The 24,570-nt window shown below is 47.4% G+C and overlaps 2 long non-coding RNA genes across 4 annotated transcripts in view; both read left to right on the forward strand.

Moving 5' to 3' along the window:
- Positions 1–24,570, forward strand: part of LOC132681022 (uncharacterized) — a 253,481-nt gene that overhangs the window by 37,968 nt on the left and 190,943 nt on the right. The gene's annotated exons all lie outside the window — the stretch shown is intronic.
- LOC132681021 (uncharacterized) lies at positions 6,819–10,326 on the forward strand. Its single transcript, XR_009610810.3, has 3 exons — positions 6,819–6,964; positions 8,182–8,279; positions 9,723–10,326. It is a non-coding gene; the product is annotated as an uncharacterized LOC132681021 (long non-coding RNA).

Raw genomic sequence — 24,570 nt, forward strand, 5'->3', positions numbered from 1 at the left:
GGATTCCTAGGCACAGTGGTCTCTTACTGTGCCGCCCCTGCCCTCCGCTGTCCTTGTGTCCCACGGTGGGCATTGTTGGCTGAGTAGCCACCGTCTACTCTTCCTTCCTCCACTGCAACAGAACTGTGTTTTTGGTTTCCACTTCTCCCTGGAGGAAAATCCGAGCCCATCCCCATCCCAAGGGCCTGATTGACATAGGATGATTCCCAGTAATTGGTTCAGGGACTTGGATTCGAACCAGAGATCATGTGGCATTGCCTCAGCAACAGTTACTGGGTCAGGATGGGTATGTAGCCAAAGCTGGAGTGAGATACGACATCCTCCCTCTCTCCCCTGATAAAACAAGTGAACAAGGTCTTCTGCTGCAAGAAGTTGCTGCACAGAGACGTTCAGCTAGAGCCCTGATCATACCATACCTGAAGCCCACACCATCTCTTGACTCCCTATTACAAGAGATAGGGTGTCTTCTAATTGTTCAATCAGTTTGCCTCAGGGTCAAGCTAGAGGACTCTCCATGGAAGAAATTTTCTCCTCTATGTAAGTGGGCACGTGCTGTGCAAAAAGCACTATTCTCCGCATTGTTCCAAGCCTACAGAACCCCCTTTAAGGGGTTGGGGAAGGGCTGACAACTACAAGGCTAGGTGAGTTTAACAAAAAGATCTACACTAAGGATTATGCTTTCTTCTCACCAAGGGGACGAGTCCATTGAAGATGGGATGATGACAGAGCCGCGGCTTCAATGGGAAGGGACTAATTGACCCCATTCCACCAGAAACCTAAGTCCGCTCTGAGAAGCAGCATGGCTCTGAGAGGCAACATGGCTTGGTGGGAAGAATCATTCAGAATCCGGACTCTGATCTGGGTGTGGACCCTTACTACCCCACACCCTCGCTGTGTACCTTTGGACAGGCCATTCATTCTGTCTGATTTACCATTTATTGAATGTCTTTGAGTGCCTCTGTGTGCTATTCCAAGCGCTTTCTGTGGATTAGCTCACTTATCTTCCTGCCCACAAAGTGGGTATGTTTAACTAAGAGGGAAATGGGCTCAGAGAAAAGAATAACTCACCCAGAATCAGAGTAGCACGCAGTGATGCTGGGATTTGAGCCCAGACAGTGGGACACCAGGGACAGGTGGTCAGTTCCAACCACCATATTTACTCCCTCCAAGCTTCGGAGAAGCAGGAGCGGCTGGTTCCATCCAGCACGGAAGCTGAGGGCAAGTGCCAGGGAAGCTTTAATACTCAGCTCCTCCATTCTTTTATTTTTAACTCACTTCTATAGACATTCCCAATGCTATGAAAATTTGCCCTCAGCTTTCTGTTTTATAGCATGAAACATCTATCTGCTAGTGATCTCCTAAGTCAGGAACGGGAGGGACACAGAAAGTTGAGCTTCCCTGCAGTTACACTTCCCCTTTTCCATTAACACCTTTAAGTAAGACCTGCATGCCCTCAGCAACAGAGAACTTGCCCTTGGAGCCCCCTGGTGAGGCTGGGAGACCAAGCTCTCTCTTTAGAGACTCTGGGTTCCCATGCATCTCATGTGCCTGGTCAGTCCCAAGCACCATTCTGTTCTCTGGCTCTGGAGCTGACCACAGCCCGCTAGCCCCATGCCGTAGACCGGCAAACTGAGTCCCACACCTGCCAGTGAAGCCCCAGCCAGGTCAGCATCTCCAACTGGAAAACAAGACCTAGAGATGCTGGGCCCGCCCTCACCAGCTTCCGGCCAGCCATTTGATCTGGGTCCCATGTTTTCATCAAATAAATGGAATGGATGATAGAAGTCTGCCCTCCTCACACTGTGTAAGGAGGACTGTATGTGTGAAAGCACTTTGTAGACCACAAAGTGTTCTATGGATATGATGCTTGCCTGCCTAGTAGGAAGTAATATGGCCATTTCAAATTCCTTCTCATTTTCCTGCATCTTGGAAAAAAAGGGCAACAGAAAGTTGCCACCAGATCTGTGTAAGACCGCAGAATCACAGTGGTAAAGGTACGGGCCCTGGGGTCCCACGGCGTCAGGCCTCTGACACTCACCAGATGAGCGATGTTGGGACATCCCTGAGGCTCCAGTGCTCAGCTGCCTGGTGTGAAAAAGGAACTGGTTGATGCCCATGCCGTGCTCGTGAGGACCCATTTGGATTTAACGTGCTCTTTGAACGTCTGTTTTGCCTGAGCGGTCACCAGTCACTACCCCTTGTTCTAGAAGCAACACCTTGATTCCCCTCCGGGGTGCATCCTTACAGCACGCATGCAGTCTTAGCGGGGTCGCCATCCAGCACACTGGGCCTCCTTTGCTGATGGTGCACCCCAGACCCAGTCGGGCTGTAGCCTCGCTGCTGGGAACCCGAAACCTGCGTGGTAAGAAGACAGGAGACATCGGAGCCGAAGAGGCTGACGTTCGGCTCCGCGGCCGACAGCCCTAGAGCTGAAGGCCTGGTTCATCTGCTTTTCCTCTCGTTCTGTGAGCTCCCCTGGAGCCTTCCAGCACCGCCATTTTTGCCTGTTGGCCGGAGTAGGTTTCTGTTGCCGGCCTCCTGAGCACCCTACCTTGATCTGAAGGCTTCGCACAAGAGCTTAGCAGGTGCATATTACACGCGTAACAGATGGTAACAGATGGTAGCCCCAGGTTCGGCAGACTGTCACACGCTCCTGGGACACACACGTTCCACCCCGGCATCGCCCACCCTCACCTTTCTTCCCTCCTTCATATGAATGCTGCCCTTTTTTATTCCCCTTCTACATGTTATTCATGCCTCCTCAAAGACAAGGCCCAAGGCCCAGAACTTACCTACTATGGGCATCGTGAGTGCGGCTCACGGATATTTCTAGTTCTCTGCCTTCTGGCACACGGTAGGGTTGCACTTTCTGGTCTCCTTATGGTTGGATGAGGCCTAGTTCTGGGAAGTGAGCGGTGAGTGAGAATGACGTATGTCATTTGACTGCCAGTCAATGATCCCCAGGGTTTTAATGCCCCTGGGATGCTGACCAACTATATTCGAGACAGCAGTTACTATAGTAGCCTGGGTGCCCTTGCCAACCTACATTGGGTGTGGAGCATGAGAAAGAAATAGACCTTTGTTGTTAAAAGCTGCCGGGATTTAGGGATTATTTGTTACCGTAGCAAAACCTAGCCTAACCTGACTAATATATACACCCACTTTCCTTTTCAGCACCTTGCCTGTGGGAAGCACTTGATAAGTGTTTATCAAATGGCTTATTTTCCTCCTTAAATCTAGAACCACTATATTGTCATTCTTATATCATTTTTGGCCATGTTCAGTGGCATCGAATTGGATAAGACAGGAAGAAGAGAAAGAAAGCCCAGTCCTATGGCTTTGCTTCTTACTTTGAGCCACGAGGATGTAGGGCACACATCAGGAATCACTGCAGGGGGGTCATGAAGATGACGGGGTTCTCAGGTATGGATATTCACCCTGTCATTCTAGTGGGAACTCATTTAGCCAACATGTGCCGACCTGGAACTTTGTGTTGGGTGCTGTGCTAAGCGTAGGCAGGTGGGGGAAGATGTGAGTGGGAAACCCAACAATCTCAGCTCAGCACTGTTATGGGCATAAGCCAGATGGCCCAGGAGTCGAGAGTAGGAATGACTCACCCCAGTTTTGGAGATTCAGGTGACATTTGAGTCAAGTCCTTAAAGAGAGCATGGTTTACCTGGGCCAAAAATAGCTTGGGAGTAAAGCTAAGGGAACAAGCGTGTTGGGGAGATTTCTTGGTTTCCAGCTCCACAGGTGCATTAGATAGTGAACCCGTGGAACCATGGCATTCAGAAAATATGTGTGCGCTGGGCAGGTCATGTCTTCCAGCACTTTCTTGTTGAGGGATGGGGATATGGGCAGCTGAGGAAGCAAGTTTTCATCAAGTATTTAGAAAAGAGCAGGACTTGATCTAACATGATGCCAGAAGGAATGGGAACAACTAAAGCCAGATTTTCCCGGTGGTGCTTGGAGGAAGGAGCCAAGAGAGTGTCAGACTGGGGCTTGGGGGTGAGGAGTACGCGAGATGGGGAAGCTCGGCATTGCCACGGTTTCAGATTTCAGGCAGAGTTGAGCCACGTGGCCTCATCACATCAGAATTGCTGTTTTAACATAGTGCTTCAACAGACTGACAGATCACAGGAGTGAAGGTTTTGTGTCCAACGGGGAGGCCCCTCTAATTTGGGCAGATACGGGAATACCCCCACAGTCCATCCATTTACTTGAAAGAACAGATACCTTCTTCTCATCTTGTGCACGCGGTTACATTGACTTCTTGAGTTTGTGTGGCTCTGTTGAGACACAGGTTGTGTTCTTTCCAGCTGGACTTGAACCTGAGAGGATATAGGCTGCTGTGGCTGCAGACATCTTGTGACCATGAGGGGAGAGTTTATCTGAGAATGGAACCACCCTAGAGGGAGGAGAGACTAGAGATAGAGAGAGAGAGAGAGAGAGAGAGAGGCTGAGACTCTAGGGCCTGTCAGTGCCATTGAGTCTCTAGATCGAGCTGTACCTGAGACTGGTACTCCGCTGGACTTTGCAGTTCTGTGAACTAAGTTTGAGCTAAAATTTTCTATCTTTGGCAAGAGTTCTAGCTGACACAAACACAGTGATGGAGGGAGAGAGGCTCGTGATACCTGTCACTTATTGAGTGTTTACTACACTCTGTCAGGAAGGTTTGGTGTTTTCTCTGTAGTTGATCGAGGCCACCTTTGCCCGCAGGCTCTTGTGTGTGAGCTCAACCAGTGGGACCGTGGACGTTCAGTCTGGGAGGAAAACCCACAAGATGTTTTCACATCCATTGTCTTCCTACATTTAGAAGCTGCTGCTGATTTTCCATAGTGCAGTACAGTGATATGGGATTAATTTGGTAATTAAATGTTTGCTGCCGGGAATGAATAAATTGTCTTTCGTGGCTAGATTTTTTTCGTCTCACTTTGAATTTGGAGAAGCAAGACGCCTGCCTGTTGTGGCACTCGCTTCCGCTTTGCAACTGCGTATAATATATGCTGACAGTGTTTCCCCACTTGTATTCTCTGGGAAGATGTTATTTACTGTCCCTGATGGTAGAGGAAGAAAAATTAGGTCATCGCCTCACACACATCTTTCTTAAACCATCCCAAGCACGTGCTTCATTAGGCAGAGACGCATTTTTGGGAGAGGCGTTTTTTTCTCTGACTTTTCCTGACTTTTTTTTTTTTCTGTTCTAGACCAACTTTTCTCCAAGACCGCTGTGTTCTCAAATGTTTGCAGATAGCGTTCTGAAATGATGTCGGATATGTTCCTTGTTCTGTTATGAAGTACGCGACCCGCAGCCTTGGGTTCAGCTATGACATCATCACATTTTAGAAAGTCCTCAAGTCATTTAACCTCTGATGCGTTGACTCTTGGCACCTCTTCTGTTTCTTGCCTTTGGAGGCCATCTCCGAGCTGTCCCCATGGCCTGCCCCCTCCCACCTAGGACCCTCTCCAGCATGCCCAGGGTTTGCCCTGCACCTCCCACACAGCATGGACGGGCGGGCTTGTGCGTGTGAACTCTTTTGAAATCTGTCACGTCCTATACTGGTGTTTCGTGGATGACGCTTTATCAAAAGTCACTGGTCTACCTCCTTACTACCAAGTTATATCAATGTAGCGTTAAACTTTTTGTTTTCGGTTTGGGGGAAATCATTTGCAATAATTTACTTTTTCTTTTTTTTTCTTTTTTTTTATTATTTTATTTTATTTTTTTTAATAATTTACTTTTTCTAAACAAATACATAGGACATCAGAATGTGTTTTTTGGCTCTTAGTGTACCCTAAAATAGAGTAGAACTTTCATCCTCTCTGAAAAAAAAAATCATGGTGCATGAAGATCAGCCAGTGCCTATGATCAGTCCTTATCATATGCAACCTGTATTCTCAAAATATTTTACTAAGGGCGGGGACACTGAGTGAGCACATATATGTAGATTTTTGAGTTCAGCAAAATAGGGGTCAGATCCAAGGGCCTTACTTAGGAACTGCGGGACTTTGGGCAAAATACTCCATATCCTGGGCCTCAGTTTCTCTCCTCCATAAAATGAGGAAAATAGTAACTCTGTGAAAGGGATGAAGAATAATTTAAGTATCTGAGACATAAGAGGTACTCATCAAGTGATAGCTGCTTTAATTATCGTCCTCCCTTGTGACTTCTTCCCTTACGTGAGGCTCCCAAAGGAACGTGGATATTGGCGTTAAGCTTAAGATGGGGAAGCAGGGGTAAAAGGTAACATGATGCCCAGGTACACTTTGCGTTAAGCAATACTTTATGAAAATTAAGACTCAAAAGCAAAAACATAGTGAAAGGAGAGTGAAAGCAGTCATTTGCTTTCAGAAAGATTCTCCGTGAAGCTGTAAACTTCCCTGATTTATTTAAAATGTGAGTTCATTTTCGTGCCACTTCTGGGAATGTATTCTAGACATCTGGGGTCTGTTCTCCAGGACAGACCTGGGCCCAGAAGAGACTGGGGTTCTGTTGAACAAGCAGATTTAAGGTAGAAGTCAGGGCACCACTGGCTCATGGGAGGAGACAGAAGAACCGAAAGGATCTGGAGGGAAGAGGGAAGAGGAGAGGGTCTGGAGGGGCCGCAGCCTTGGAAAGCAGGGGCATCTCTGTGGGAGACCCCTTAGGAGGAGGGTCTGTAGTGGGGCAGGAGATGGAAAGGAGAGGACACGAGAGAGGGGGCCTTGTGGCTGTATGAGAAAGGCCACACACAAATGGTTAAAATATTGCTTACTTCTATTATATCATGAAAAAAACGGCAGTGACCAGAGCTGCCTGGATTAGGAAGAAAGGGTGTAATTCCATCTTGGGGCTTCTGGTGAGTTGAGCTTGTGGTTCTGTGGTTTATGATGTCACCAGAACCCCTGGCTGGAGTCACAGCCTTTTAATTTACAACTTGGTAAATGGGGAGGCCGAGGGTCCATCATGCCTGCTGGAAATGTGGTGAGGACCCAGGGGTCGAGGTTGGCCTGGGAGGTCAAGTTCCAGATGCCGGCCCCTTCTTCCCTTACTGGGGAGTCTTGGTTAAGCTGCTTTTCTTGTTCTGTCCTCGGTTTCTTCTCTCCCTTTCTCCCCATCCCTCCCTCCTCATTTCCCCAAGTTGCACAGCTTCATTTTCCCATGATTTATTTTATAAAAAGCCCAAGTTAGCCAGATTCCTCTGGCCTTCCTGCTCATTAAACTCACAGTTCAAACCTTTCTATCCGAAAGCCCACCCCAGAAAGGTTCAAATGTGACATCTCTGACTTTTGAAGGAAGAACCCTACTGTGAATTGGGTGGCTCCCTTCTGTCTTCTGTTCTGCCTCCAGCCTCCCACATACTCATCCATGTCAAGGTCAGGAAGTGATGGTTTAGCCTCAGCAGATGCCTGTGGCCTCCTCAAGCATGGCGGCATGTTGGTCCCTGAGTGCCTTTGGTTATGCTAGTTCCTCAGCCTCCCTTTATCCTTCAGCCCGTAACAGAAGCTTACTGGATATTTATTATTGGCAGGATATGCTAGCGTGAGATCTGGGGACGTAGCAGAAAACAAGATAGAGATGATTGCTGTTCTCATGAAGCTCCACCTGCCTGCCCGACACCTGCCATTTTGGGGTCACAGAGATCTCAGAGTTAGCACGTCTCAGCCCTTGTCTCCAGATCTCCTCCTCGGGGGCTCCCTATTCAGTTTCTGCCACTATCATTGCCTAGTTACTCAAGCCATTCACCTAGGAGTGTCCTGCCCAATTTCTCCTTTTCCCTCATCCCCAACCTCCAGTCCATTCCGTTAGCTGGTCTGGCCCATGCTATCTCCCAGTGAGAACTGTTCTGGACCACTTCTCTCCACCTCACTGACATTGTTTGATTCTACCAGCTCTTAACAATTGCAACAGCATCCTGGTGGCGCTTCCCACTTTTTTTAAAAAATTGTTTTTTCTAACCCAGGAGTTCTCCAAGTGGGGTCCCCCCACCAAGGAAGTGTTAGAAATGCATATTCATGGGCCTCCCCCAGACCTATTGCGTCAGAATCTCCAGGGGTGGGGCCCAGCAATCTTGAGTTTGACAGACACCCCAGGTTATTTTGATACAAGCTCACATTTCAGAGTGTCCTCAGTCCATTTGTCAACCAGGCGAGGCACTTGGAACTTTTTAATGCATTCTCTTATTTACTTTCATTTTACAGGTGAAGGGACTGAGGCCTGATCTTGGAGGGTAAATTGAGCTGTAGCACGTCCAGCTGAGGACCCTGGCTGAGCTTCCCATTATCCTTTCCCACAGCCTGTAAGAAGCTATCCCATCTGGCCCCAGTCTCTCTCCCCAGCCTTCCCTTGAGCAACACTGTTCCTTGGACTCGCTCGTTTTAAGACATTCTAATCTTTTAGTTTCAGGGACACACAGTTCCCTTTCCAGCCTCAGGGCCTTTTCACACACTGTTCCCTCTGCCCGGATCCCTCACTGTCCCGTTAGTTTACATGGATAGCACCTTCGCTTCATCATTCGTCCCAGCAAAAATGTCACCTCCTCAGAAAGACTGCCCCTGACTGTCTTAAAATAGGTTTCCCCGGTATTCTCCATTTTAATTCCTTACATGTCTCCACACGGCACACACAATTAGTAATAACTTTATTCATTCACGTATTTTTACGTCTCCTCCCCTGGGAAGTGAGCTCCTTGGGGACAGGAGCTGTGTCTATTCACCACAAATTCCTAGTACCTAGCCCCAGAAATACAGCATGGAACAAATGAGTGAGTGAACGAATGAACGAACAAAATAGTCTATTTTGTTTTGTCAACAAAGTCCTTACTTGTCTTTGAGGTCTCAGCCCAAATATTGCCCTCTCCAAGGAGCCTTCCCTCGTTCCCCTGGCGGAGTTAAATCCGTGTTCTCCTGACCCTCTGGAAGGCACCATTAAGGCACTCATTTCCTTGTAGGGCAGTGGCGGGGGTGGGGGGGCAGGCAGTGGGAAGGCAAGAGTGTGGGCTCTGAGACACAGAGACCTGAGTCTATGAAACAGCTTGTGTCACTTCCTGGCCGCTTGCCATTTTGTCTGTCTGAGCTCTCTCACGGGTAAGATGGAGGGTTTCTTGTGAGGATGGAGATAATGTGCCCAACGCAGAGCAGGCCCTTAAGGAGGAGTGGCTGCTACTGTTCTAGAACTAGTTACTCACATAACTCCCTCACTCGAGAGACAATGAGAGAGGGAGCTCCCAGAGCACTGGCCTCTGTCTCGTTACCCATGCTGGTTGAGGGTGGAGGCAGAGTGAGTCCTCTGCCCACCCCTCCCCGTGCACACCCAGGGCATGGTTTTGGTGGCCAGCCGGCCAGAGGACAGTGAGAGGGCTGTCTGTGTCTGTGGGTGAGCCCGGTCTATGACTCACAGGGAAAGGGAACACAACTGGCTTGAAAAGCAAGCTAGACCTATTTACTGATGCTCCCCTCCAACGAACATCCCAAATAGATGAGCCAAAAACGCAAAGAAAACCATGGGATCATAGCTTGAGCTGAGTCTCCCGTTTGCCACAAGATGCCACCGAGTTGTTTCGCAACACTGCTTGGAAAGGCCCAGCGGGTTTCTTTTCCACCCAGAACTTCTTCCTTCCAGCGCTTGCCCTCAGCTGCATGGGTGGCAGGGCATGCGGGAGCCCCTGGATTCCTGGGAGTCCTCTGGGTTTTTGCCCCATCCTCCCTTGGTGATTGGTAAAGTCTGTTTTTCTCTCGCTGAGAATCCTGGCCTCGCGGTAGATGCTGGGGACCGCCGGCCCATTCTCCCTCCAGCAGACTCGTCCCTACCACGGAGCTTCCCGAGCTGCTCTGCCTAGTGCTGACCTCTGCTCGCGCCTGTGACCAGGGGACCCATCTCCACGTTCAACAGCATCTGCCATCTTGGGCTGTGTTCAGTCACCGGGGGGCACTTTGAGGTCTCAGCTTCTTCTGGAGGCAGGACTTGGCCGTTGGTCCGCTTCCCAAGTGCTCCCTGGGCACGGTGCACGCTAGTGAGACTTCTGCTTCCAGACCTCCCTTAGTGTCTATCAGTCAGTATCTTTCACACTCGAGGCATTTGGATATATCTCACCTCCGTGATTTCTGCCATAGTATGTTTGCAGCTGATACTGTTACTTCTTATTCTCTTTCAAATCTGCTCACTGTTTAACATCAACAGACATTTGATGTGGGAAGTTTATACCATCACCGTAAATGGAAAACCAGTGTCAATTGCCATTAAATGATAATAATAACACAACAAAGGCACAATCAGTTAATGTCAGCTAGCTCTTTCTGCCCACGAGAAACTTGAGCCGGGGACCTGCTTTCTCTCTGTGAAGAGGGAGAGACAGTAAGTTTTAGAGATGTGTTAAAGTCATTTTCGCGTTAAACCGTGACTTTTTCCTTGATACAATCAAAAAATGTGAAAGAGAATCGAGAACAAAATAATGTCTTGATTTCATATTATATAAGGCTATGTGTGGGGACCACCTAAACCGTATTAGGGATCACGATTTTTGTCAACAATGCTGTGTTCTGTACTTCAAAATTGCTAAGAGACCGGATCCCAAGTGTTCTTACCACAGTAGAGAGATGACGGTTATGGGACCTGCTAGAGATGTTAGCTAAAGCCACAGTGGTAATCACACTGTAGTATAGAAATGTATCAAATCCACATGTTGTATACCTTTCACGTACACAGTATCATAAGTAAGTTACATCTAGGAAGACCCCTAATACTTAGGTAGGGAAGGCACTGAGTGTTTTGCAGAGATTGACTCACTTTTCTTTGTAACAGTCTGTGATGTTGTATTATAATTATCCCCATTTTACAGATTAGTTAACTGAGGCATCAGGAGGCTAACTCGTTTCTTCATAGAGCTTGTAGGTAGTGGGGGCAGGATTTGAACTCAGCTGTCTGATTCTAGAAGTCTTGATCTCAAATGCTGGTCTCTACAGCCTTCGAAGCGTTCACTTGTCCCAGCGTTTTGGCAGACTCTGGCCATGTGTAAGCAGGGTGGGTCTGGTGTAGGCAGGGTTGCTTCCTCCCGGGGCTGGGGACTGTGGCCATCATGCCCGCAGTGCTCTTGTGTCTTCAGGTCTGTTCTCTTCGTCGAGTGCCTCCTGTGGGTGCGGTGCTGTGGTGGGCACTGGGGTCGTGGATGCTGGTGCACCCCAGACCTCGCTCCCAGGGAACTCACGGTCATCCAGTGGGGGACAGAGACTTGTAAATGGCACTGAAACAGCCACGTGATGGGTTCTGTTACAGAGGGGGCCCTGGGATGTGATGGGCTATAGGTACCTCGCTCGGTTTGAGAGGCGGAGAGGTAGGTGGGGCTTGGCAAATGCCTTCTGAAATGAAGAAGGACACAAAGGTCATGCAGAACACAGGGAGCACTTGAGAAAAGGCCCAAGGCTGGCCAGCTGGGGATGGGGAGGGCAGCATGCTTCATGACTCCCTTGAAGAGCATAAGCAAGTCTCTGGAAGCCCTGTGGGGAAGATGACAGCCCTGTAGGGAAGAAGTTGGGCCGGCTCTTCTTTGTCATTGCCTTTTCAAAGGACACAGATCTGGAATTTTGTGCGTGGTGACCAGGAAAGACCTCTGGCTCGACAGAGAAAAGCGGAGGCTTTGGTCCCGGGCTGTTCCCCAAAGATCACCGCAGTCTGATACTTGTAGTCTCCGTACCGCTGTTTCAGCCCGTGACTCGGAGGTGTGCAATTTTGGCCATTCCGGGGAGGTAATTTTAGGGGTAAGTCTGTTCATTTGAAACGCCACGCTGGCAATCGGGTCAGGTTTTTATGGGAGGATTTTGTGTTCTGCATATAAGGAAGCACTGCTCGTTAGCTACTACGAATGTGCCCAAAACATCTCTCTCCAGAATAGACTCGTGCTTTGCAGATGAAATGAAACATACTGGGGCCACACTCAGAATAGAACGTCCTTGGCTTGGCGTTGCGATCCCCAGTGAGCCGCTGACAAGAGCCCTACAGTGGGAACTGCCACGCTCCATACTTGGAGCTCCCCGCTGAAGGCGGGAGGCTCGGGAACCCGGAGCCGAAGGGCTGTGACGAATGGCAGGCTGTGAACATTTTTGGGGAGATGCAGATGCTCCCTGGACTATTTCAAGGATGCACATACTCTCGGGCAGCATTTGATAAGTGGCGGTGGAGGGCTAGTTCTGGCACAAGCGGTGAGGAAAAATAGTCACAATTCAGACCTTCTCACCAGAGTAGCTTAGGTTGTGTCTGCACAGAAAATGGAGATTGTTTGGGCATCTGCTCCGGAAACACAGGCAGGTGGGAAACCGGATCACCTCTGATGTACTGAAGGGCACTGGCTGTGTTGCCTAACCTTTCAAGATAACAGTGTCCTATTTTATTTTATTTTATTTTATTATTATTATTTTTTTAATGTTTTATTTATTTTTGACAGACTGAGAGAGACAGAACATGAGCGGGGGAGGGGCAGAGAGAGAGGGAGACACAGAATTTGAAATAGGCTCCAGGCTCCGAGCTGTCAGCACAGAGCCCGACTCGGGGCTCGAACTCATGAACCACGAGATCATGACCTGAGCCGAAGTCGGATGCTTAACCGACTGAGACACCCAGGCGCCCCTATTTATTTATTTTTAAATGAGGAGGTTCGGCCATATTTGGGAAGCTTTCAGGTCACTTTCAGATTTTAAGTCCAGTGATTATCTGGGGACAGTGGGTAGGAACTTGCTGGGGTGGTTTTTGCTCAGTGTATTGGGCAGGCCCTTCAGCTGCAAGTTCTAGAAATACTCTGGGAATTTATCCACAGGACATTGAGTGCACTCACTGGGTCAAAAGCAAAGCTTGAGTGCCTGAGTCATGCAAAGGAGGGGAACTGGGGCAATGCTGGGGACCTGGGCAGCCGAACTGAAATGCTGTTTCGTGGGGCTTAACTGCTAGGTCCATTAAGCCTAACCTTTTTGGGTCTTGTATTATTCGACTCTAGCCTCAGAATTCCCGAGTGGGAGAGGGTCTCATTGACCTGTCTTGGGTCCAGTACCCACTCCTTGGGCAAGGGAACACAGAGTTCCTGGAATCATAGGCCCGTCAAGACTGTAAGCAGTGGGGGGAGGTGGGGGGAGGCAAGAGGGGAAGAATGCACTGTCCATAAACAAAGTGCTTTGTTACCGGAAAAAGCAGGCATAGATACTGGATGGGTTACGATAACAGATTTCTGTTACTCTGGCGTAATCAATGAAAAGGAGATAATTTGGACGGTCACAGTGTCTAATTTTAAGGTCATAATGAGCAAGGCAGCTGCTGTCTCAGCCTGATCCTATCAAACATTTGCTTAAATATTCCACTTGGCCGTGTAGAGACAAACATTTCTACACGTGGCCCATGACTTGGCCATAGTAGGACCCTGGTTCCTTCAGCCATTTGTCTAATCCATTGATGAGTAGAATTGAACAGGCCGGAGTAAGTGAAGCTGAGTGACTTCAATGATAATATTGGGGTCTTTATTTTTAGATTTGGAGTCATAACTGATTTTTCGCACACGTTCCTTGGATTAGAAGGGAAAAAAGGAAGAGGAGGAATAAGAGGGGAATTGATAGCAACCCTTAAGCTCTTGGTTTACTTTATTCCTTTTCCCTCTTGGGTTAGGTGAGCAAGTTATATTGTTAAATTTCCACTAAATATTATTCTTACCATGTACTGACAGTGGAGAAACAGCTTCAAGCAGCGTTTTCCAAAGCATGTTCTATGGGATGTAGGCCTTGAGATTCAAAAAAAAAAAAAAAGGGGGGGGGATGTTTTATAGTCAAATAAACTTGGGAGATACTCCAAATTATATTGTCTGTTGGGTATTCCTGATATGCAATGGCACTGATAAGTCCTGTAGTACACGAGCCTGTTTTGTCTAACGGCATTTCCCAAACATTTTTGACCATGCGGCATTTAAAAAAAATAACATCTATTACTGGATGACATCCATCTATTACTGGATGACAGGCTCACAGTGCTCTTTCACCCCCACTGATCAGGAATATGTAGGGTCATCGGTCACCTCTTCATCTTCTTGGCACTTAGAGATTTCTATACAGTGACTTCAGAGACTATGTGTACTTGCACTGGAGAATTCTAACGCAAACCTGGGGCCTCAAAGCATACTTACATGTTGCTCTAGATTTTCTGTGACGAGGTTCATGTTTCCTCCCACCAAATGTTTGCCAGGTGCCAGTGCACAATGTCCTAGGAGGCATAGTTGGAAGGAGAGAAATGAGTAATGGATGGACCCTTCCTTAAAGAGCGTCTGGGCTCACAGGGCAAGAGTGCATGCAAACAAATCACAAAAAAGAGGTCAGATGAGTAACAATCGAAAGATGCTCCGTGCCAGCCCCAGGAGGGGCTTGGTGTTTTATGTGTATGCTAAGACCCGCAAGTATGTACCCTGTACGCAAGGCTCACCAACTCTGCTCTATGGTATTATGTTTCCTTTTTCCACATAGAGGAATGGAGGTTTAGAGAGGTCTGTCTCTTGCCCGATAATGTACCCTCAGTGAATGATGGAGGCAAGGCTTCAAACTAGCTCTGTCTGACCCTGAAGCCCAGGGTCTTTCCAGACACCTCACACTGCTGCCATCTCCTGATCAGATTTCCCAGATCCCAAGGCCAGATCGTTTCAGAGACTGTCAAATATTAGAGTGGGCTCCACCATTTAAATGAGTATTGTCTCAGAAAACCTGAGCCGTGATCTTTGTCGCTGGAGGGAATTGAGAGGAGGGCAACTTTCCCCTCTAAAAAAAGTTATTTCTAGTTATGTGACCAATTCATAAATGCACTCATAAAAAGTGAAAACGTTGCTGCAGATAAGCTAACGTATAGCTGCTGTGCTGGTCTCCTCTTCCCCTTTCTCAAGGGCAAACCATACGATACATTTGGGGTGTGTTCCTCCAGACCTTTCTCTGTGCATCACTTAACGCACAAATGGATGTAATATGGGAAGTATCCCACTGAGTGCATTATCTTGCCCATTTTTTTTTTTCCACTTACCAGTATGTTCGGAGCTCTTTCTATGCAAGTACACATAGCTACATCACTCTTTTTTTAAACCACTCTTCCTTTTGAAGCAATAACTTCTTATTTTGAAAGGTAAAAGTTGCAAGAATAATACGAATAGTTCAAAGATCTTCAAATACCTTTTAATGTTTTGCCCTGTCTGCTATATGTGTGTGTGTGTGTGTGTATGTATATAATGTCTATACACACACATTATACATATAATGCAGTTTTCTTTTCTGAATCATTTGAGAGTAGGTACTGTTGTTATACTCCTTTCCCCCTAAATACTTCACTGTGGATTTCCTAAGAGTAAAGATATTCTCTTAAAAAGCCATGGTAGTTATCACCTTCTCTAGATGTAATATTGGTAGATGGTAGTCACCACCTATATTCCATTTCTTCTGGCAATTAATCGAATTCTGTCGTTTGTAGTACTCCTCCCTGCAATCTAGGATGCCGTCTAGGATGAATTACCGTTCTTAGTTGTCGTGTCTTTTTGTTCTTTTGTTAGCATGGAACATTTTTACAGGCTTTCTTTGTATTTTATCCTATTGACGCTTTTGAAGACTACAAGCGCTTTTTATGGAATGGACTGTTGCTTATTTTGGGTTCTTCAGTGTTCTCTTAGGATTAGATTATTAGATTCAAGGCATGCATTTTCAGCCAGAATATTCTATAGGTCCTTTTCAGGTGCTACATCTGCACCCTCACGGTGTCTGCTCGTCCCTCGTTGGTGATGCTCATTTTGATCACCTGGTTAAGGTGTTGTCTGATTTGTCTCCTTTAAAGGTGCTGTTTTTTTCCCCCTTGGAACGAATATGCATTCTGTTGGAAGACCCTTAAGACCAGGCAAATAGCCTGCTCTCCATCAGTATTTCTTCCCAGACTTAGCATCCACTGATGATTCTTGCCTGAGCCAATATTTATTAAGATGGTTGCAAAATGATGACTAGCCAGCTGTAACAACCCCTCCACATACACCAATGGGCTTGGCAGGGTCCTCCTTTTCCCCTTATGTATTTGTTTACCTATTTATTGTGGACTCATGGGTTCTAATTTTTTAATGGTCTATCTGTTACTTTCCTTAATTATTTTGGTGCTCAAAATGTCTCAGATTTGGCCAGTGGAAGTCCCTTCCTGTGTCCTTGTGACATGTACCCATCATTTTTTGAGTACTTTTTTACTTTCTGGCGTTACAAAATGTTCCAGGCTCATCTTGTACCTACCCTGTCTCAGCCCCAGATTGCCCCAGATTGAGCCATTTCTCCAAGGAACCTTGGTCTCTTTTAATAGGGAATAGTATGATAGACCAAGATCTGCACACTAGCGTGCTCATTGCCATTGGGTCTCATCGTCTCTATCTACTATATTCTTTTAACTATTGCCTGGTATCTCACAGAATGACTGCATAGTAGTTTATCGGTTGCCCTATTGATGGATACTTAGGTGGCTTCCAACTTGTCCCTATTTAAACAACTCTCAAAGAATATTCTTGTCAGTTCTCTGTGTGCATTTGTGTAAGGAGTACCTCTCCAAGGGTGAGTGAGGAGAAGTGGAATTGCTTGTTCACAAGGTGTGTATGTTTAAAATTTTACTACATACAGCCAATTTATTCTCCACAGTGGCTCTGCCAATGTAGAGAGCCCAGTAAACAGGATATGAAAGTCTTTATTTTTCCACACCCTTTCTCATGCCTGGTGTTGCCCAATATTTTGTTTTTACATAATTTCAGTGGTGAAGAGTGTTGTTGTATTGTTTTAATGTTCATTTTCTTGATTGTGAGGGTGAGCACCTTTCATGTGTTGACTGGCCATTTGTCCTCTCGTCAGAGGAAATAGAGAAAGCTTTATGAGGGATCTAACAGTTGAGCCAGACCTCACTAGATGACAAGGCTGTTAGGAGGTAGGCAAGACAGAGAAGCCGTTTCAGACGTAGGAAACAACAGAGCTAACCACAGAGCAGTGAGGGCCAACTGGTCGTAGACTTTGGATCCCCCACTTTCCTGGGGTGGGGCCCTGCTATTTCTCCTGGTGCTGCCTCTTTCATGGTCATCCCTGTGACAAGCTTTGGAAGAGATGGGAGGGCAGCTCCCCACCTTCTATTTTAAGGTCATTTTAGAATTCACACACACCTTCCTTGTCTGAGTGAAATTGAACCGGGGCTGAGGTAGCCAGATGTTTTTCTTAGGTGGTAAAACCAACCGTGCTCACCAAAAATCAGATCAAGTGAAGGAGCAGCTGATGAAGGAAAGAGTACAGACTAAATGACCTGCGGTGGGAAACAGATTGATCGTTCAGTGATATCAAGCAAACAAAACTCCACCCGGAAATGTGAGGTGGAAACCCCAACACGACGGGTGTGTAGGGTCAGGACTAGATGAGAGGCCAGCCTTTCATCGTGGCCCAGTGGTTAGAGGCTCGGAGGAAAAGCAAGAGACTGCTGAAGAAAGAACATCTTACCGTGATCATTTTGCAATCTGTACATATATCAGATCACTATGTTGTATGCCTCAGACTAATATATTGTTATATGCCAATTATATCTCAATAAAACTGGATCAAAAGACTTAAAAAAAGAAAACAATGAAGGTGGTTACGGGGTCTTGATGGTGTTCTGCTGAGGGACAGGTGCAGGGTAATTTAATAGGGTGGAGGCAAGACCTTCTTTCATAGAAAGGGGGGCTCTGTGAGGGGAAAGGGCAAGAAGAAGGGATTTCATCTGGAGCATGGGGGATTTAGGTTGGAGATTTGGAACCGACCGGGACTGTCATCACTCTTCAAGTGATTTGTCAGAGGAGTTTGTGGAAGGTCCTCTTCCTCTTTGATAAAGATGCAGATTCTTTTCTCTCAGAATGATTTGGAGCATCCTGTGTGAAAGTCCCCCAGGCCCGGATTCTCTGCCCAGTCAGGGTCTTTGTGGGCGACTTCAGGTACAGCACCTGGGGGCAGACACTGGTTTACTGCTCACACATCCGTGTACTTTCTCTGTCAAGGAGAGGAGAGGAACCTAACCGGCAGGACCTGGACCTTTCATAGGGTAAACGGCTTTTGGGGCTGCAGACGTACTTGGGAAAACGGCATAGTAATTTTTTTTCCTAATTGGTATCTCGACTTACTTCTCATAACAATACCATGATTTAGGGATTCTTATTCTTTTTTCCAGCCTTTTAACACGACAGATTTGAAGCTCACAGAAGCGTTGAAGGTCTCATATGAACGCTGCTAGATTCATTCATTCATCACCTAGATTCCACAGTTTTGTCTCTGGTTCCTTTGTCCCCATGTGAATTTGTGTACCTGTGTGTCTGTTATATGTATACACACATAGATCTGTGTGTCTTTATTTTTTCAGTTTGGCTGACTCTTTTTAAAGCACGTTGCAAACGTTATGACACTTCACCCATTTGGGAGACAGAGACCACACCTGCTATTTGAGTAGAGAGAATTTACTCTAATGACTTACCTAGGTATACAGTTATAACCAGGGAATTGCAAGAGTAGGAAGAGAACTCTAAGGAATCGTGGAGGAGGCAATTTCAGGAAGCAGGTACCATCTTCATGGCTCGTGGCATAAAGGTGAAAGCCTGGGATTCTTCAACTAGAAGCCTGGCAGGGAGGCTGCTTGGGCTGGTGCTGGCCTCTGAGCGTGGGCTGGGACCCAGACCTCTGAGCGGGGGGCTGGCTGGAGGGTGCTGGTGTCTTTGTTGGAGGGTGCTGGTGTCTTTGTGGGGCTGGCTTCAGCGGCTGCAGCTGCCAAGAAGTGCTTGGTGCCAGGGTGAAAAGGCCGTGCTGAGTGGCAGAGCCCGTCAGAGGGTTTGCAGAGTCCAGATCTAGCATCGGAGGCCAAGTATAGAGTACTGAGTTTGGAGTCAAGAGACAGCATTTTACTAACTGGCACAAACCTTAAATACTTCAGCATGTATCTCCTAAATCAAGAAGGCACTCCTCCTTATACACAATATCATTATCATGCCGAAACAACAGTAATTTCCTAATGTCATCTAATATGCAATCTATGTTACGGTGTCCCTGTTTATCTGCCCAAATGGTTCCATGGCTGGGATTTTCATTTTGTACAGATTAGAATCCAGCCAGCATTTCTGCATTGCCTTTGCTTGGTGTATGTTAGTCTCATTCTGGAACAGTCTACTGCCTCCCTCTCCTTTTCAGAAATCACTATGACAAGAGGCTAGGCTGACTGAGTGGTTCCAAGTCCCACATTCTGAACGTCTTAGCGTTTCTTCATGGTGTTTCCTTACCTCTTCTTCTGTCCCCAGCATTTCCTGTGTCCTAGAAGTTTAAGTCTGAAGGTTTGATTAGATTCATTCATTTTTGTCAGGAATACTTCATAGGGGGTGTTGTGTTCTTCACTGCGATGTGTATTTTAGCCTGTGGATTATAGTGTCATCTTTTAAGAGGTTTAGGAACTGCAGATACAATTTTGAACCCCTGAGAGCAAAAGCCAAACAGTTCTCATGGAAAGGGGGAAGGATAACCATTTTCATTGTAACAGGTGCTGTCCATTAGTTCTGGTAGAACTTGCCGTAACCGAGCCCTCCCTGGCTCCTCTTGTGTCGTCTGGAGATGTTCTGTACCATGTTCTGGAATTTCTGCTCATCGAGAGACTAGGTTTGATCCTCAAGCATCCTGTTTTGCAGTCCTTTGGGTTCCCTACATGCCCTGCCAATGGAAGTGTGGGGCATTACCACTTCCCTGGGCATGCTGGGCTAGCTCTCTGCTGCCCCTGAACGCTGAGCTGCAGAGCCAGTTTGATCATTATTTGTGAAAGCAGAGTTTCCTCTTCTTTTCTTGCTTGCAGTTGGCTCTTTGTGAGTTCTTCTGGGGGCTACCTTGCCCTCCCTCCTCTACGGACATGCCCTTCTCACGGGAGATTCTGCACTGGCTCAGCATTGCTGATGTTCTCTCTACCTTGTTGTTCACCACTTGGGATCTTGGCCAGGCTGACCTTTCTTGGGCAGCACCTTCACCTACTACCTTGGATCCTCTTTCTGGATTTTATTTTCATCAAACCCATTTTGCTTTCCCATGTGCGCCAGTGGAAAGGTCGGGCATGCTTGTTCCGAGCCAAGCCATAGAATCAGAGTTCTATGTTCAGTTTTTTAATTTGGGTACCTACAGAGTTCCAGGTATAGTGAAGTCTTGCGAAAGACCAGATGTGAGAAAACCAGGAGTTCGAGTTAAGGGGGAAATGGCAGCTGACCTGTAGCTTCTGTGGGGTGGGGATTATTATGGTGAGCTGGAGAGCCCCTGGAAAAAATAGCCATAGATTCTTTGTAGCTTCTCCTATCAAGAGACGAAGTCTGTTTCACTAACCTGTGAATCTGACTGATCTCGTATCTTGCTTTAACCAATGGGACATTAATGAAGGGTATGTAGAGGGAGGCTTGAAAAATGCTTACCTATTGGGGCTGATGGGAGACCACTGAGCTAGCCTGCTGGACAGGCCACGTAGAAGAAAACTGAGGTGTCCGATCTAATGTCTGTCAGCTTCTGACTGTGGCCGTGTGTGTGAGCCTAGGCGAGACCAGCTGAAGAAACACTTAGGTGAGCCCAATCCAAATTGCAGATACTCATAGCTAATAAATGATGATTGTTTTAAGCCACGATTTGAGGTGGTTTCTTACACAACAAAGGCTAACTGGTATGTGCATCATGTGATGGGGGAAGCTCCCGCTCAGTCCCAGCCTAGAGCTGCCGTGCCAAGTATGGGCCCAGTATCATCGTATCTTCCAGTTTTTCTAGAAGAGAGAAAAATTCAAGATTAGTCTTACGTGAAATCTTCTAACTTTGAAGTTGGCTCCAATGTTTGCCACCCATCATTCTTGATCTAGAAGTAGTCATTGGAGGGGAGATACATGGCTGAGGGTGGAATGGGGGCAAAGGCTTCCTCTTGGCTGGCCTTGGAGCACTGAGTTAGTAGTAGACATTTGTGGCAGGGTGAGGATGCTTCTTAAAAAAATCCCTGAGAAGGGGATTTCTTCTGCTCATTTTTCAAGACTCAAACAAAATGGCATCTCCTGTGAGCTTCTCTACCACATAGTTCCTTCCTCCATCAAGGCACATGGTAAATACTCGGCCCTCCCCCTACCATCTGCCTCCCTCACTAGACTTGGGGGCGCTTCTGGCAGAACGTATCTGGGGGACTCATTTACCTTCCCACCCTGATGGTCAGACTGATGCATGTGGAAGGAACAAGTGACCTGGTGAATGCCTGGAATGTTCTTCTGTGCCCCTCCTTTTGGTGGGACAGGCTGCATCTTGTCACTGTCCCAGTCACCCTTCCTTGAAACCCTGTATCAGCGGGAGTCATTGAGCACAGATGCTCCTCTAGCTAAGGAATTCAAGAAAATGGAACTTTCTTACATTTTTGTCAGTTTATGGACAAGCGACAAATAAGCCCCCAAACCAACCCCAAAGGTCCTCCACGTGTCAAGTGTGTCAGAGGTTAAGCCCCAAAGGTGGCGCGTGAAGCTGGCTCTTGGTCTGGGGACAGTGATTAGCCTCCTTGGGGTCTTGGAGCTGGTGTGACCGCAGGTGACATGGGCCTCTGAGCGAGGTGATTTACCTCCACTGGGGAGTGCGGCGTTCTGTTGAGCCTGTGTGATCCGGGCCAGCCCAAACATCTGGCTGGTTACGGAAGAGTAAAGCCTCCCAGAATCTGGTCCCCTAATTCCTTGTACTCCCAATGAGAGAATGAGTGCACGGACACACTTTTTCCATTTTCGTTCACATATTTGACATCTCACGGTCTAAGACTTGGCGTGATCAGTGCAGGCCAGAAAAACTTTGTGGGAAAGCCATCAAAGACCCTCAGGGGAGGCCTGGGGAGGAACACATGTGCCTGGCCCGGCCTCCTTCTCCTTTCTGCAATAGTCCATTCTACCCAGCTGGTGGAGAGCTGCTGTGACTGTAGGAGCAGGGACTGGAGCCCGGCTGCGCAGGGCTTTCCTCTCTCCACTAGGGGGTGGGGGAGTTTGGATGTCCCGCTAGGATGCTGCCTGCATTAAACTCTACCGGGCAAGGAAACCAGGCGGCTCGGAGAACTAGTGAGCCACAGTGAGGTCTAGGCCTTTTGATGAGTTGCCTGTTGGAGGCAGGTCTGATTCCTGGGGAAGGGTGGGCAGTTGGGTCTGGCCCAGTCTGGTGCCAGGCAGGCCAGTGAGGGCAGCTGCTCTGGGCTGTGACTCCTGTAGTCCTGACCTCCCGGCTAGCCTCCGTCAGAGATGGCTCTGTCCCTTGTCACAGGCCTGCCATAAATGGTGACTGTGTCCTGGGTGGAGGACATAGGGACGGGCTTCCTGTTTTACAACACTGTAGTACGGGACCTGAGGCTCTCCCATGGCAGGGCGTTCAGGGTGCCAGGAAGCCTGCTGCCGTTGAGAGAATATTTCCCCAGCCTCCTGCTCACCGCCCAAAATTCCTGCATTCAAAATCTTACTCCTTTGAGTTACGGTGTGGGTGCTTCCCTGTGGTCTCTTTGAACAACGCAGCTCTCTCTGAGACGAGGAATATATTAACAAGGGGCCTTGGCAGTTGCTTTAGAATGCATTAGTTCATCACACTCTTTTCCCCGGCTGTCGCCCTTACTATGAAGCAGAGGACGGAGAGGAAGGACAAAGACCGGGACCTGGGGGGCAAACACTTCTTCCGGAGCAAGAGGTGGTCGTGGAGACCTCTTGGCGGTTTTCTGGGGAGGGAAAAGGTGGAGTAAAAAGAGGATCTTTGGAACGAAAGAGGGGAGCTGAAGAAAGACGGGGCTGGGACACTGATAAAAGCATTCCATAATTTAATCTCATGCTGCCTTTCTGTCAGAGCTCCTTGATTTCTGAGTGGGATGTTTTGTTTCTCACCCTTCCCAGCTTCCCTGTTGCTTACTGAGGGACTGACAAAAGCTTGAGATCCCAACTCAAGTCATTTAACTTTCCAAGTCTGGATTTTCTTGTTGGTAAAGTGGAGAGAATCCTACTCATCATCATGCATGGAAGGATCCAAGCATAGCCTCTGTAAGGAAATACTAGCTTACTGATGCCATAGAAGAAAATCTCGAGTGTCTTCCTTTACCCCTAATATGGAATAGTACTAAAAATAAAAATGCTTCCATTTCTGGGAGGTTACAGTAGGGGGTCTGGTGAGAATGGAAGGCCAGGAAGATGCTGGCCTCAGCTTGTGCCAGATGTTGCCATCAGGTGAGAGTAGGGAAGAGGGACAAGATTTGGCTTCTGGATTTTCAGGGAAGTGCCCCAACTTTACGATTTTTATTCAGGTGGGCCACATGTAGATCCGTGTTCTAAGTATGCAAGAATTAAAGAAAAGAAAAACCCTAAAATAGACAAGCAATATGTAAATACCATTTTCGTTTCTTTTCTTTTTTAAATTTTTAAAAATGTTTTTATTTATTTTTGAGAGAGAGAGAGACAGAGCACGAGTGGGATAGGGGCAGAGAGAGAGACACACACACACACAGAATCCAAAGCAGGCTCCAGGCTCTGAGCTGTCAGCACAGAGCCCGACGCGGGGCTCGAACTCGTGAACCACGAGATCATGACCTAAGTCAGACGCTTAACCAACTGAGCCACCCAGGCACCCCCATAAATACCACTTTCGATGATTTACACCCAAACAAATAATTTCAGAAAACCAAAGTCTACTAAAAGTATAAAGAGCAAACAACATAAAAATGCACAATGTTCCTCCATGGGACAAGAAAGATGTGGTCCACACGGTCTCCTCCTGTTGCATCTTCCTGGATGGAGGGAAAGAAGGGTTGAAACATCAGTGAATCATCTCTCCTTCATTCAGAAGACCTTAGGGCAAACCCACAGAACACAACAGGACAACCTGTGTAAAGGATAATGTGAGAGTGAAGAAGAACAAGGGTGAGACAGGAGAACCTTCCAGACGTAGATCTGTACACGGACACTTGAACCCGAAAGTCCTGCACGCTGTCTAAAGGTGAACTGCAAATCTGGCTCTGAGCTTAGTGGTGGCCAAAGCAAAGAGGGAAATATGATCTACAAGAGGCCTTGCACTTGCCAGCAGCTGGACCCAAGCCCAGCTCACTCAGGAAAAGCACAGTTCTCGCTGGAACCAAACATCTGGCTGATTATGGAAGAGTCAAGGTTTCTACCCTGGGTTTTCACGGAGGAAACACTGCGTGATAAAGTCAAGGACTTCTTCACCGCGGCACCGCAATACACGGAACAATGGGTTTTGTCCACCTCACCAAGAAATTCCCTCCATGGAGGCAGATGCCAGGTAAGCAAGGTCCTTCCAGTGAAAACGCTCGCATGAGAACCCAAGACATTCTGGCCCAAACATTCAGCTTTTTCATGGTTGGAGTTCGCCCAAAGGTAGAATTTAGAAAACGTGGAGGGGTGTCTTGCAAGGTGTGTCCCCGTGGGATAATAATACGCATGATGTGAAAAAAAGGTTAAACAAAGGTAAGCAGACTATTTTTGTAGCTGCAGACCCTCTCAGAACCTTTCCTGGGCTGATGCATTTACACCTCTCTCCAAGACCTATTTAACCGCT

The sequence above is a fragment of the Panthera onca genome, chromosome A1, assembly GCF_046562875.1.
Source record: "Panthera onca isolate mPanOnc1 chromosome A1, mPanOnc1 haplotype 2, whole genome shotgun sequence".
Classification (NCBI taxonomy): domain Eukaryota; kingdom Metazoa; phylum Chordata; class Mammalia; order Carnivora; family Felidae; genus Panthera; species Panthera onca.